Raw genomic sequence first — 13,054 nt, 5'->3', positions numbered from 1 at the left:
AATTTTTTTTCTTTTTTTAAAAGGCAAAGCTAGTTCTTTCAGCAGAAAATTAAAATTAAAAGCAGACGGAGGCCCGGATAATAAGTACCAATAAAAGCTTTAGCTGACATCGCTTTAATTTACAAATCGCTGGCTTTTCCTGGCAGGGCCCGGGCGGGGGAGCGTGGCCTACGCAGCCTGGATGAGGAAGACATGGTAAGCTTTAAAATGAAAGACGCGTTTGACCTTTTCCTCTAAAACACTTGATTTGTGGTGACCGTGATAAAACCCCACTGAAACCTGAGTATGCCAGGCAGCCTCTGGAAAGCCTACGTCCCGATGCCTCCCGGTTGCATCTGATTTGACGTGAACGCTTCCAGTGCGAGCCCAATCCGTAATGTGCGCACAAGAAGTTGTGCAGCTTTGCATCTGCGTGCGTGTCCCTTTCTTTCTACGCCTGAGCTTTAGGAGTCCCTTGCAAGCATATTAAACATAAACTCGTGATAAATAAATACTAAGAAGCCAAAGGGATCTAGTTTGACTTAGGACAATGAATACGACTTCTCCAGAAATTGTAACGACGAAATTGGGCTTCACAGGAGAGTAAACACTCCAGATTTTGTTTGTAACGCCTGGAAGAAGACTAATAAAAGGGAACCGATCAAACGGCTGGATTTCAGAAAGGTAGCAGAAAACAAACTTAGAGAAAAGAGGTGAGAGCCACTGCAGGGAAAGGTTCTGACTGAGCGCGTTGAATAGCATGAGTGAGAATCAGAAGTGAGTGAAACACACAGAACAACTCATTGCAGCCAGTGGACAACCTCCAAGTTCAGAGATCAAATGTCAGCCTATAGGATGCTGCCACCCAACTCAAGGGCCCCAGTGTGGGGCACAAAATGTGGAGGCTGTGCCCTCGCTCCCTCTTCGATTCCGTTTTTGGGAAAGAATTTTCTCCACATTCTCACTGCTGCGAAACATAGAACATGCTTCTTCTTCCAGGACGTAATCGAGGGTACTGGGGAAGGTTATCTACTTCCTCTCTCCCCTTTTCCCTGTTCAGGATAAGCAGAACTCTGCTTATTCCAGTTTTCTCAGAACTGTGAAGGCTTTTAAAAGCAACCTCTCTGAACATGGGGGTACATATATTCTTTCTGATTGGTGTTTCAGGCTTCTTAGGGTATATTCCTAGAGATGGAATCACTGGGTCAAATGGCAGTTCAATTTTTAATTTTTTGAGGTAACACCATATTGTTTTCCATAGCGGCTGCACCAGTCTGCATTCCCACCAGCAGTGTACTAGAGTCCCCTTTTCTCCACACCCTCGCCAACACTTGTTGTTTGATGATTTGTTGATGGCGGCCATTCTGACAGGTGTGAGGTGATACCTCATTGTAGTTTTAATTTGCATCTCTCTGATGATTAGTGATGTTGAGCATTTCTTCATATGTCTCTTAGCCATTTGTATGTCCTGTTTGGAGAGGTGTCTATTTAGTTCCTCTGCCCATTTTTTAATTGGGTTCTTTGTCTTCCTTTTGTTGAGTTGTATGAGCACTCTCTATATATTGGAAATTAGCCCCTTATCTGATATATCATGGGCAATGATGCTCTCCCATACAGTGGGTTGCCTTCCATTTTGATGATTGTTTCTTTTGCTGTACAGAAGCTTTTGAGTTTGATGTAGTCCCATGTGTTCATTTTCTCCTTTGTTTCTGCTGCCTTAGGTGATGTATCAGTGAAAATTCTGCTGCATATGATGTCTGAAATTTTGTTGCCTACATTTTCTTCTAGAATTTTTATGAATTCATGAATTGAGTCTTTCATCCATTTTGAGTTTATTCTTGTGGATGGTGTAAGTTGATGGTCTAGTTTCCATTTTTTTTGCATGTAGCTGTCCAATTTTCCACTATTTACAATAGCTAAGATCTGGAAAGAGCCCAGATGTTCATCAGTAGACGAATGTATAAAAAAGCTGTGGTACATATACACAATGGAGTACTATGCAGCTGTAAGAAAGAAAAATCTCTTATCCTTTGAGACGACATGGAGGGACCTGGAGAGCATTATCCTAAGTGAAACAAGCCAAACAGAGAAAGACAAGTATCATATGATCTCACTTATTTGTGGAATATAATGAACATAACAGTCTGAGGAATGGGGTAGTCCCAGAGACGTGGAAGCAGGGTACAGACTGACAATCCCCAGAAGAGAGATAAACCACAGAACTTATATGCATGTATGCATGAACAATGGACATGGACAACAAAGCTGGGGACAGGGCGGGGAGGGAGAAACATCTGTAACAAAAATAAATTAATTATAAAATAAAATAAATTAAAAAAATAAAAGCAACCTTCTCCTCTTTCCTGGTTTGGGTGGGTTTCCCTCGGGCGTTCATTTGGATCCTTTTGTGATCTTCTCACGGGCTCTCCCTGTGGTGCGGGTGGCTACCGAACATGACTTCATCCTCCAACCTCCTCCGTCTGCTGCCCTATGACATCACCTTTGGAACCGAGCTCCCATCTCCTCCTCTAAAGCCTGCCTTCTCTCGTCCCTTCTTATTAAAAACAACAAAAACCCTCCCTGTTTTCATCCACTTAAGAGGTTCTCTGTCCTCATCCCCTTTCCTTCTACTACATCTCATCTGTTCTCATTCTAATCTCATCATCCCCGTCATTTTTATACAAACTCTTTTAAGGGTACCGCAGGCACCAGCACAGAAGTTAAGGCACAAGAAGGCCTCGGGTGAAACTCCCACCTCACTCTCACCTCTTCTCAGCTATCTCGTGGCATCCCCCAATCTCATCTCCTGCCCAGAAACTACTGCCAGGTTCTCCTGCTTCTTCCCCCCACCCCCTGATGTAAGAGGGAAAAACTGAGAGAGAACAAGATCCTCTATGTAGCATATTTCACTCAACTAGCTTCTGTTCAGCTTCCCAGTCTATTGGAGAAATCTCTTCATCTATTTCCCATGCATGAATCTGCGGGGTCTGCATATGGTTCTTCCTCCCTGTGTGGGGGGGTATTTTCCAAAGTTGCTTTGCCTGGACCTCTCTCAGAACATGATCTAATACCCATGAATGGTTTTTGCTTATAAGAATGCAGAGTCCCACCTCTTAAAGCCTGGGAGCGAGGGGTGAGGGGGGGGACTCTTTAAAGGAACAAAGCAGAAAAAAACCCTCCATCCCTCAATTTGTTTATATAATTAATCTATCTTGAGAAGTATCCCTTATTCCAATGTCAGGAGTCACCAGAAGCACCACAGTACGGAATCAGCATCTAAATGACAATGGTTGTCTCAGAATCACAGCTGGGGAGTGAATTTAAATAGATGGATGGACAGATAGATGGGTAGTTGGATAGAAAGAGCCAATCAACTGTGAAGTGTTACCAAGCCCTAAAATCATATTTCATTTGATGGGAACAACAGAAGCCTGATTAATGCATGTGGGAATTTCATTTCAAAGTCATATCAATGGCCTTTCAAGGACCTGCTTTTTCTTAGGGCTCCCTGAGTTCATGTCAAATTGGCTGGTTTGATATTTGAGGGGTTTCATTTATCTTGTGTGGGGTGATGATTTCGTTTGGGCTAACTGCTATATGATGAAACAATGTTTTCACTCGGGGTCATTTTATTGTACCTGAAATTGTCCTGAAAGTTTTCTGCCAGAAGGGTAGCACACATATTTAAAGCTGCTTTCTGTTTAAGGTTTTACCAACAACTCATTAAAAGGAGGCAAAGTGAAGCCACTCTTGGAGAGAAGAGTTGAAAGCGGTGAGGAAGTGTGCACCCTTTAGTGACCATAAACTGGGTAACAGGAGGGCCTCCCTGGCTCATTTCCCTCTTAGATGAGGTTGGTCTCAGTTCACTGGAGACCATGGAATCAACAAATCTCTCTCTTGTTTACTTTTATTTTATTTCAGAACTGTGAATGGAAAATACCAGTGTTCTACTGACTCACTCTTTCACAGTTCAAACACTAAAGTATGGATAGATTTAGGTCTTGGGATACAACGGGATTCTGAGTTTCACTGAGAGACAGGAACCCTGGAAAACCAATGACAGTCGATGGCCCACTATGGGGCAGGAGCTGCTTGGATAAACCTTGCTAGGAATGCTTTGTTGGGGGTTCCCAAAAATACTTCAATCATCTTTTAAAAATGCTCTTTAAAACTTTTCAACATGTTTTAATGACAAATGAGCACAGACTGTAGGCTTTTCCAAAAGCAATTGTGATTTAGAGCTTCCTTTCTGAAATATTAACACTCCATAGCCAATTTATAAATCCAGTCTGATGTAAAAGTGATGATTTAGACAACCATCAAATCATTATTATTTTTTCCTGTCACTGAAAAGTCCGGCTGCAAAGAAGAACGTCTTGGAAGAAAATTCTTTCTGACTCTAATAAAGTAACTTAGAGTACTGTACAGCTACTGGCCTGCCGGAGATGGTAGATATATTACCCCTGTTTGAAATTAAATAAAATCCACATTCTCTTTTGTGTGTCTAAGAAAACCATTTTTTAAAAATGATCTTGCCATTTAAAATGGAAAAAGCCATTTTTAAAAATCAGAATAATAGCTTAGTGAGATGGATTCCCTAAAGCATCAACATTTTAAAAGGAGGGTGCTGGGCTCGCTCACCAGGGTGCAACAACTGTCTTCTTTTATACTACATTCTAGAAGGTGGTAAAAACTGCACCTAATTTGTCATGAGAGAAGAAGAGGACTAGCTAGGAAAGATGATAGTGGAGCTGTTAACCAAAAGGAAGAGGGTAATATAGATATGACAGACTTGGAGACAAACGAGACAGGTAGTCACTAGTAAATCACACGATTTGGACGCAGTGATTTTCCATATAACCGTAATCGAAGATGACACCTTCTTCAATAGCTACCAAAAGCAGACGGAGGCAGATGGGACAGTCTGTGGTGGTTGGGGAGGAGATGGGGGAATGGCGCCCTGGGCACCAGCCAGCCCTCTGACCCTGCAGCCAAAAGCACAACATGATGAAACATGGAAACCATGAATCCATCCAACAGACTCTAGCTGCCAAGGCACTGAGAAGCCCTTATTTTGAGATGGGCGCGCTGTATGGCAGCATTTCAATCTGGAACCTGATGGTTCTACTCAGTACAATCTGTATGTTCTGTACATTATCATCCATGAAATTCTAGCAACCAGGCTTGCATATGACATCTAGTACACATAAGTCTTTGGAAGAAAAGCCAGACAATCTGGCAAAAGGAAAACGATCCTGGGCCAGATTAGTTCACACTTCAATAACTCATTTTCATCCAGAGTCCACTCTGAACTGGAGAGTTAAGCAAGCTCTCCCCTCAAACGATCAGAGAAATGCCACCTGCAAACATCCACTATTTATTTCTCTCAAGAGAGAAGCAGCCCTCTCTAACCCCCACATGAAAAAAAATCTATTTTAAGCCAACACATTAGCTTTTACAATATGTGTTTATTTAAAAAAAAAAAAAAAGGCACCAATGTTTACTATTCTCATAGAAATTAGATCATATAAACTATAAATTAGTATTTATAGACAATATTTTCTCCGATGATAAAAAATCAAATGACTCCTTGCTTAAAGCCCGAGTCTCATTTTTAATCAATGGCAGGATTAAATTTCATTCAGTAATACAAACATTTATAAGATGCATATATGTTTGTTTATTATGTATCTGGGGTTCAGAAGAGGGTCTGGAAGAGTTATTTGCACACCATGTTTATAGCAGCACTATTTATAATAGCCAGGAGGAAGAAGCAACCCAAATGTCTTCACTGCTAAATAAATGAATAAAAGGTGGTATATACATACACTGGATTGCTGCTGAGCCTCAGAAAGGAAATGCTGCCACATGCTACAACATGGATGAACCTTGAAGGTGTTGTGCAAAAATGAAATAATTCAGTCACAAAAACACCAATACTGGATATGATCCCACTTATATGAGGTATTTAACGTAGTTGAACTCATAAAAACCACAAGTAGAACGGTGGTTACCGGAGGCTGGGGGAGGAGAAATGGGGACTGGTTGTTTAATGGGTATTAGTTTCAGTTTTGCAGGATGTAAACGTTCTGGGGATTGGCTGTACATCAATGTGAATGGACTTACCACGGAGCTGGACACTGAGAAATAGCTCTGACGGTAAATGTTATTTTGTGTATTCCATAATTAAAAATGTTTTAATTCCCCAAACTTCTTAATCTCAACACGTGCTAGAAGTGCCTATAAATCAGGGGCCAGCAAACTTTTCTGTAAAGGGGCAGAAAGCAAGAATTCTGGCTCTGTGGCCAGAGCAGTCTCTGCAATCCTACGAGGCTGTGCCAGGGTATTATGAAAGCAGCCACAGACATAAGTAAATGAATGGGTATGATTGTGTTCCAATAAAAAACTCGATTTGCAAAAACAGGCGGCTGGCCTGTGGGTCATAGGTCTCTGATCCTTGAAAAAGTATTAATATCTAAGTAAGAGATCAACATGATCAGTTTGTAAACACCGAAGACTCTTCTACCCAAGAATTCTGAGTGAAACATTCTTTCCTGAAGTCTAAGAATAGCTCAACAGCTAAGACCAGGCTGACCCGGCAAGACCAACACGGCTGTGAAGTGGGAGGAAGACTATACTGACAAAAGGCATGTTAGCCCTGCTCCAGCCTCCTCTTCCCTGCAGACCAGCGTAACAATGTTAGAGCTTAATGATTTCGAAAGAACAATAAAAACGTTACAGCTGGAAGAGAGCTTGGTGCTCATCTAGTCCCTGTCTCTTCCTTCAGTGGATGAGAACAGTGCAGTAGACTTACAGAACTAGCTAAGTTGTCACAGCTGCTGCAGCAGGACCAGGAATAGAGTCCAGAGCCATCCCAACTCTGAGCTCATGCGCCCTCCTCCTCTCTATTTCCACGCCAGAGCACCAGCCAGCCAGCCATCAGCTCCTCGAGAGTTATCTGTTTCATGCATGCTATTCCACATGGTCTTGGCTTAACCCTGAAACTAATTTCTGCTATTCACCAAGTTCAGCAGGGGAAATCAATAAAGACACACAAAGCCCAAAGGCCTCATCTCATGAAATTCAGAAATGAAAGCAAGGGTGTAATTATTTGTTCCCTTCCCCATTGTGCCCTGCGAAAATGGCATGTTTTTCCTACGGCGTTCGGGTAGCATAAAAAAAAGAGCAACCCAAGGGTGGGGTTTAGCAGCTACATTCAGTCTTCTTGGGCACCACAGTAAACGGGCACCCTAGTTCAACAACCGAAATAAAACGAACGACAAGCACACAAATGAAAATGGAGGGTTATGAAACAGCTATCACAAAGAGGGTTCATTTCGCAGAAGGAAATTTCGCCCCATCCAAGAACTCAATCCAGCGCACGGAATTTCAGAAGAAGACAGAAGAGATAACGGGCCAGGCCCCCACCCCGTCTACGTGTGAATTAAGCCAAGCCCTCAGAGTCAAGATGCTGCTTACACAGACAGTGCTGCTCCATCGCAGGACCCACGGCTCAAATTCTCCACACTCGCGCAACACAATGTGTTGGGGTGTGTGGGGCGGTGTCCGTCCCCGCCCTTGGCACTGAACCAAAGCAGAACACTGGTTTAAACAAGAAAGCTTGGGAGGCCCAGGCAAAGCGAAAGGCCTTTCTCACCGAACGGGGAGATGGCTGAGAGCTGATACTCCCGAGTTATTACTCGGCCTCTCCGGCACTCATGGGACCTGCCCTCAATCGCTAAAAGAGCCCGACCTCTGACAAAGACCAATGATTTTAGCCGTAATTAATGATACTGTCAAATTAATTAACCCGTCTTTGTCCACAGGAAAAAAAAAACCCTCTAATGTCAATACTGCTGTTTACTAGTCCTTGGCCAAGCTCGACAGAGGCGAACCTTCAGTCAGGACACAGGAACGCCCCTGACTGATGACCCTAATAAGGCCCCACCTATAAAGCCACCACCATTTGTTAATAAACCTTCTCCCAGGGACATATCCTTTGATAATATGACTTGGGTGAATTAATGGCTTCCATAAATCGAACACTATTTTAAATAGACACAAGCCGGAGAATACGGGGGCGATATCCACATTTCTTACCTTTTAGATCCCCTTCTGAATTATGGTGATGAAACATAAGACAAATGCTGGAGGGTTTCATTGAGCCATTTAATAAATGGCCCTCATGACAACGCCGGTCGCCTCGTCCTTGTCTATAAGGACTGCAACTCATACCAGTGCCCACGTATACGTTTCATGTGATCTCTTCAGAGGATTCGAACTATTTTCTTACACCTAACACAGCTTTTATTCCACTTAGAATAATTACCCTCCATCCCATTTCTGACTTGCAAGAAAAACAAGACACTTAGCTGACCACAGGAGGACCCTCTCAAGGGCGTCGGGCTGCAAAAGCGCTTCTGGGAGCTCACAGCTTAGGCTGATGTAATCGGCTACAAGAAGCTGGCTTCTATTTTTAAATCATACCCTTTTACTCTGCCTTCAAAGGGCACATATATCACCCGATGGAACTGCTCATAAAATACTTCATGGTGTAGCCTCCTGTCCATGTCCCTCCTGGGGTGAGTCACTGTCAGGGGGGGCTCCCGCCTCCACAGCGCCGCCCGCCCCGCCCACCCAGATGCGTCCACCGCGTCCTAGTGCTCAGTCTGACGGGCTGCAAGTGACCACTCTCCAGGTGTCTTGTTGATCACCGTCGTTTTGACAAGGAACAGATGAGCTAGCAGGGTCCTATTTGCGGGCTGGGATCAAGCTTTTCCACCTCTTTGTATTTCCATCCCCAAATACAGGCACTTAACAAATGCGTACTAATGCCGCTGCCGAGGGCTCTGTCATCCGGCCTGTGTGCTTCAAAGGCTGCCAGAATGGAAACAGATTATTTACTTCGTTTGATTTTAAGTTTTTCATTCATCATTTCGGGCATGCTCCCTGTGTGTTATTAAAAAAGTTGCTTAGCATTCAGAAAACACTATGGAAACAGCCTTGGTTGGAGGTGAAAGAAGACTTGGTCTCGCTCTTTATTTATTTATACTTCCTTTGCTCGTATCTAACAGGAATGAAGAGCTCTGTGACTACAGTGGCGCTGCGGGGGAGTCTGGCTATTGCCCTCTTCGTTCCACAGGCCCCCATGTCCTGTCTGGGTTCACACAAAAGCCTCCTAGCAGCGTTCCCAGACTGAAGGCTTGGTCCTTGCAATCTTTCACATTAAAATCTGAGTGCGCTAGCCCTGGCTGTGTAGCTCAGTTGGTTAGAGCATCGGCCTGTACACCAAAGGGTGGCAGGTTTGATTCCTGGTCAGGGCACATACCCAGGTGGCAGGTTTGATCCCCGACTGGGAGGCAGCCAGTTGATGTCTGTCTGTCTGTCTGTCTGTCTCTCTCTCTCTCCCTTCCTTCCTCTCTAAGAGCAATGAAAAAAATTCAGAATGAGCTATCAAGAATAGTGATTTAATTATGTCCTATCCCCATCTCAAACCCTTCCATGCCCTCTCAGGGAGCTGTCCCTTGTGGTTTGGCTCTGCTGACCTCAGCAGCCCTGGGTCTGGGCACCACCATCCCCACATCCACTGTGCCTTCCATGTTCTGGTTGCAGGGACCTTCGGGTCCTTAGATGTACTTTCCCCTAAAAGCTTTTATCTCAGTTACTTCCTCAGCCTGGAACTCTGTTCTGCTGTCCCTCCTCCCTCCACCTAGCTCCTCCCACCCCTCCTTCACATCTTGATCAGATGCCCTTCCTGCAGGCAGCCCCTCAGGGTGGCAGCCTGTGCTACCCCGTCGGGCTTCCCTGCTCTGCCCCCAAGGGCCTGCACATGGCAGGAGGGCGGTGAGGCAGCTCCAATCTCACTGGCTGGATGAATGAGTAAATGAGTGGACGTATACTCAAGACTACAATCAGGGGGTTTCCACGTGTGAGGCATGAATTAGCATTCTGTCTCCTCTGAATTCAAAGAACAGAATTTATAGCAAAATGCTACTTTAGTTCAGGATTCATCAGCTGAAACTGACTGTGGCAGGAAGATCCGAGGGCGGTGGTTCTCAACCTGTGGGTCGCGACCCCTTTGGGGGTCGAACGACCCTTTGACAGGAGTCCCCTAAGACATAACAGTAGCAAAATTACGGTTATGAAGTAGCAATGAAAATAATTTTATGGCTGGGGGTCACCACAACCTGAGGAACGGTATTACAGGGTCGCGGCATAGGGAAGGTTGAGAGCCACTGCCCGAGGGAGGCTGAAGTTCCCCACCCCACAGTGGCACCTAAGGAGCCGGGGCTTGACCTCTCACCCAGAGGACTGAGAATGAACACTTTCCAGAGAGGTCAATGGAGATCCATTTAATACAGAATCCTAACTGGGACAAAACACGAAAGCTCGCTCAAAGTTAAATTTCATGTTATGAACTCCAAGCGAATAGCAGACTCCACAATTTAAATTCATTCCAAAGAGGGCAGCAAGCCACAAATTAATACTGCTACTGCTTACCTGCAAAACCACACATGTCAATTTCCAAAACATCTTAAGGTCAGTTGCATGTGGTGAGAATGCCCTAGAGGTTTGAGAAAACACGTTTCTGGCCCCTCCGACTCCACGGCTGGAAACAGGCCATCGGCATGGGTGCTTACTTGGGGACAGGTGCTAGGCTGCGCCTGGGGTTATGGCAGCAAAGAACCAGTCCAGTCCCTGTCCCCATGAAAGTCCAGCCTCGTCAAATATATACACGCATTTGACTTCTCAAATTCTTTCCTTAAATTCTAAGTACACCATGTTCTGCTATTAAATTAAATCCAGTACACATGGGACTGGGGTAAGGCATCGCTTCAGCTACTTCTTTATGGCAAAGATTTTTTTTCAACCATATTTTCCAAAATCAACAGACTGATCACACTAAAGAGTGGGTAATGTTTCAACATGCAAACCAAATGACGAAGGGCTTGGTTTTCATTTCATCCTTACACAGCTAGTAACCACCCTCCAAAACAAAACCAAATAAACACAATTCCACATGAAATTCTCTGGCCTTCCAGAATAATCATAAGTTTACTTTTATTATCTGGCACATAGAAGGTGCTCAATAAATGTTTGTTGAATGAATAAATCACAGGACAGGCATTATTACTATGAAAGTTCCCTTTTAAATTTTATGTATGTTCTTCAATCCTCCCCCCCTTTTTTTTTCTCTTAGAGAAAATGTTATGCATAATTTTCTAGGATTCTGACTTTCAGTGCCCTGTCTGACCCTGGGCTAGTCACTTAAAATAGGTACCATTTTCTTCGGCCATAAAATGAAATCTTTGCCTTGGTTATTATGAGGGTTAAAAGCTGTAGTAGATATAAAGTGACTGGCACCATACCCTGCAGATAATGTTCAGGGTTTTTTTTTTCCTTTCCTTTTTCTTTTTTCAACCTCTCCATTCCATTCCCCAACCTCCTTCAACCTCCAAATAAAGTATCAAAGACAAACTGAATTATGTGCCTGATAAAAAAGTCAGGATATCTCAAAGGTGACCTGGGCTCACCAACTCTAGCTAGCAACTCTTGAAAAGTTTTATTACTTTGGGGCCCTGATTTTCTCTTTTAGAGAATGAGTGAGTTTCACTAACTCATTTTTATTTATTTTTTAATCCTCACCCGAGGATGTTTTTCCATTTATTTTCAGAAAGAGTGGGAGGGAGAGATAGATGGATAGAGAGAGAGAAACATCGATGTGAGGGAGACATATTGATTGGTTGCCTCCCGCATGACCCCAACCAGGCCAGGGACCGAACCACAACCGAGGCACATGCCCTTGACCAGAATCGAATTCGCAACTCTTTGGTCTGAGGGCCAACGCTCTAACCGCTGAGCCAAACCAGCCAGGACTCTAACTCATTTTTAAAGGACTTTTCAGTTCTGATTTTCCATGAGCTCAGAAGCCTGCCTTACCAAGAAATTAGATGCTGCTAACACATTAAGGTCATCTGTGATCAGACGTAAAATGGACTCTGATTTCCCTCATAGAGAGGGATTCTAAATTACCAACCAGAATAAGACTTGACTTTTAAAAGAATTTGTATGAATCTAATACCTAGGTCAAGAACTGGTAACCTTATTCTTAAGCAACAGAGGTCCCTCCTCCCCCTTCACATCTCCTATCCAACATGTCACACACGTCCCATACATCCAACCTCCTGTGTATGAGAGGCGCTCCCCATTCACAGTTCTGCAATGGTGTGCTTAAAAAGAAATCTAGGGATTTTGAGCAATATTACTGAATCATTTGAAATGAGTAATAAGACAGTTGATACAATATTATGTCAAACCTAACATTTGCTTTATTTTTTTCTTTCACACTCAGAAATATCTAAGTCAACCAAACAAAGAACCCAAGCCTGTACACGCAAACAAACATCTCTCTGCATTTTCATAAATACTCAGTGCACGACTGCCACCTAGTGGTGGGATGTATCCTTGTTTGAACAAATCTCCAAACAGCTAAACTGACAGATCATTAAAAAACCAAGGAATCACTGTTCTCTGCTGCTCACTAGTTATTTCAGGGAAATTTAGGAGCATACTCATCTCCTTGGCTAGATCTTTTCCTCATACAAATTTCTGAAGAGGTCTATTACACATGAAGTCAATACCACATTATTTAATCCTACAACTAAACCTGATGGCTTCTGAACCAATTCACAAAACAAAGGAGCATTATTATTCCATTAATTGTAATAATCATTAGTAATTAAAAAGGATTTCCACAATAGTCTGTCCTCACCTTCCAGTTGCATTTGATCTAATCTTGATTTTTGGTTACGCATGAAAAGACATTTAAAAGTGACAACCTCACAAAAGCGCACATTATATGAAAATCTGACTTCAATTAGAACCAGTAACTAAGTCCCAGCAGTTTCCAGCTGTCTCTCCACTCGTATCCTTAGAGAATTATAGATCACATTAATTGGTGTTCTGTCACATAAAAAGACACCAGTGATGATTAATTATATCCTTGGTGCTTTTGAGTTCTGTCTTCTTCACTAGAAGGATTCAAATCACACCTCATTACCTTCCAGCAGGTACC

At 43.3% G+C, this 13,054-nt stretch overlaps 1 protein-coding gene across 3 annotated transcripts in view; it reads right to left on the bottom strand.

The window, feature by feature from the left end:
• Window positions 1–13,054, bottom strand: part of ICA1 (islet cell autoantigen 1) — a 147,561-nt gene that overhangs the window by 91,897 nt on the left and 42,610 nt on the right. The window lies entirely within an intron of this gene.

This window comes from Molossus molossus, unplaced genomic scaffold (genome assembly GCF_014108415.1).
Source record: "Molossus molossus isolate mMolMol1 unplaced genomic scaffold, mMolMol1.p scaffold_m16_p_7, whole genome shotgun sequence".
Classification (NCBI taxonomy): Eukaryota; Metazoa; Chordata; class Mammalia; order Chiroptera; family Molossidae; genus Molossus; species Molossus molossus.
Note: the sequence above shows the minus strand (reverse complement) of the source record. Positions and strands in the feature narration are given on the sequence as shown.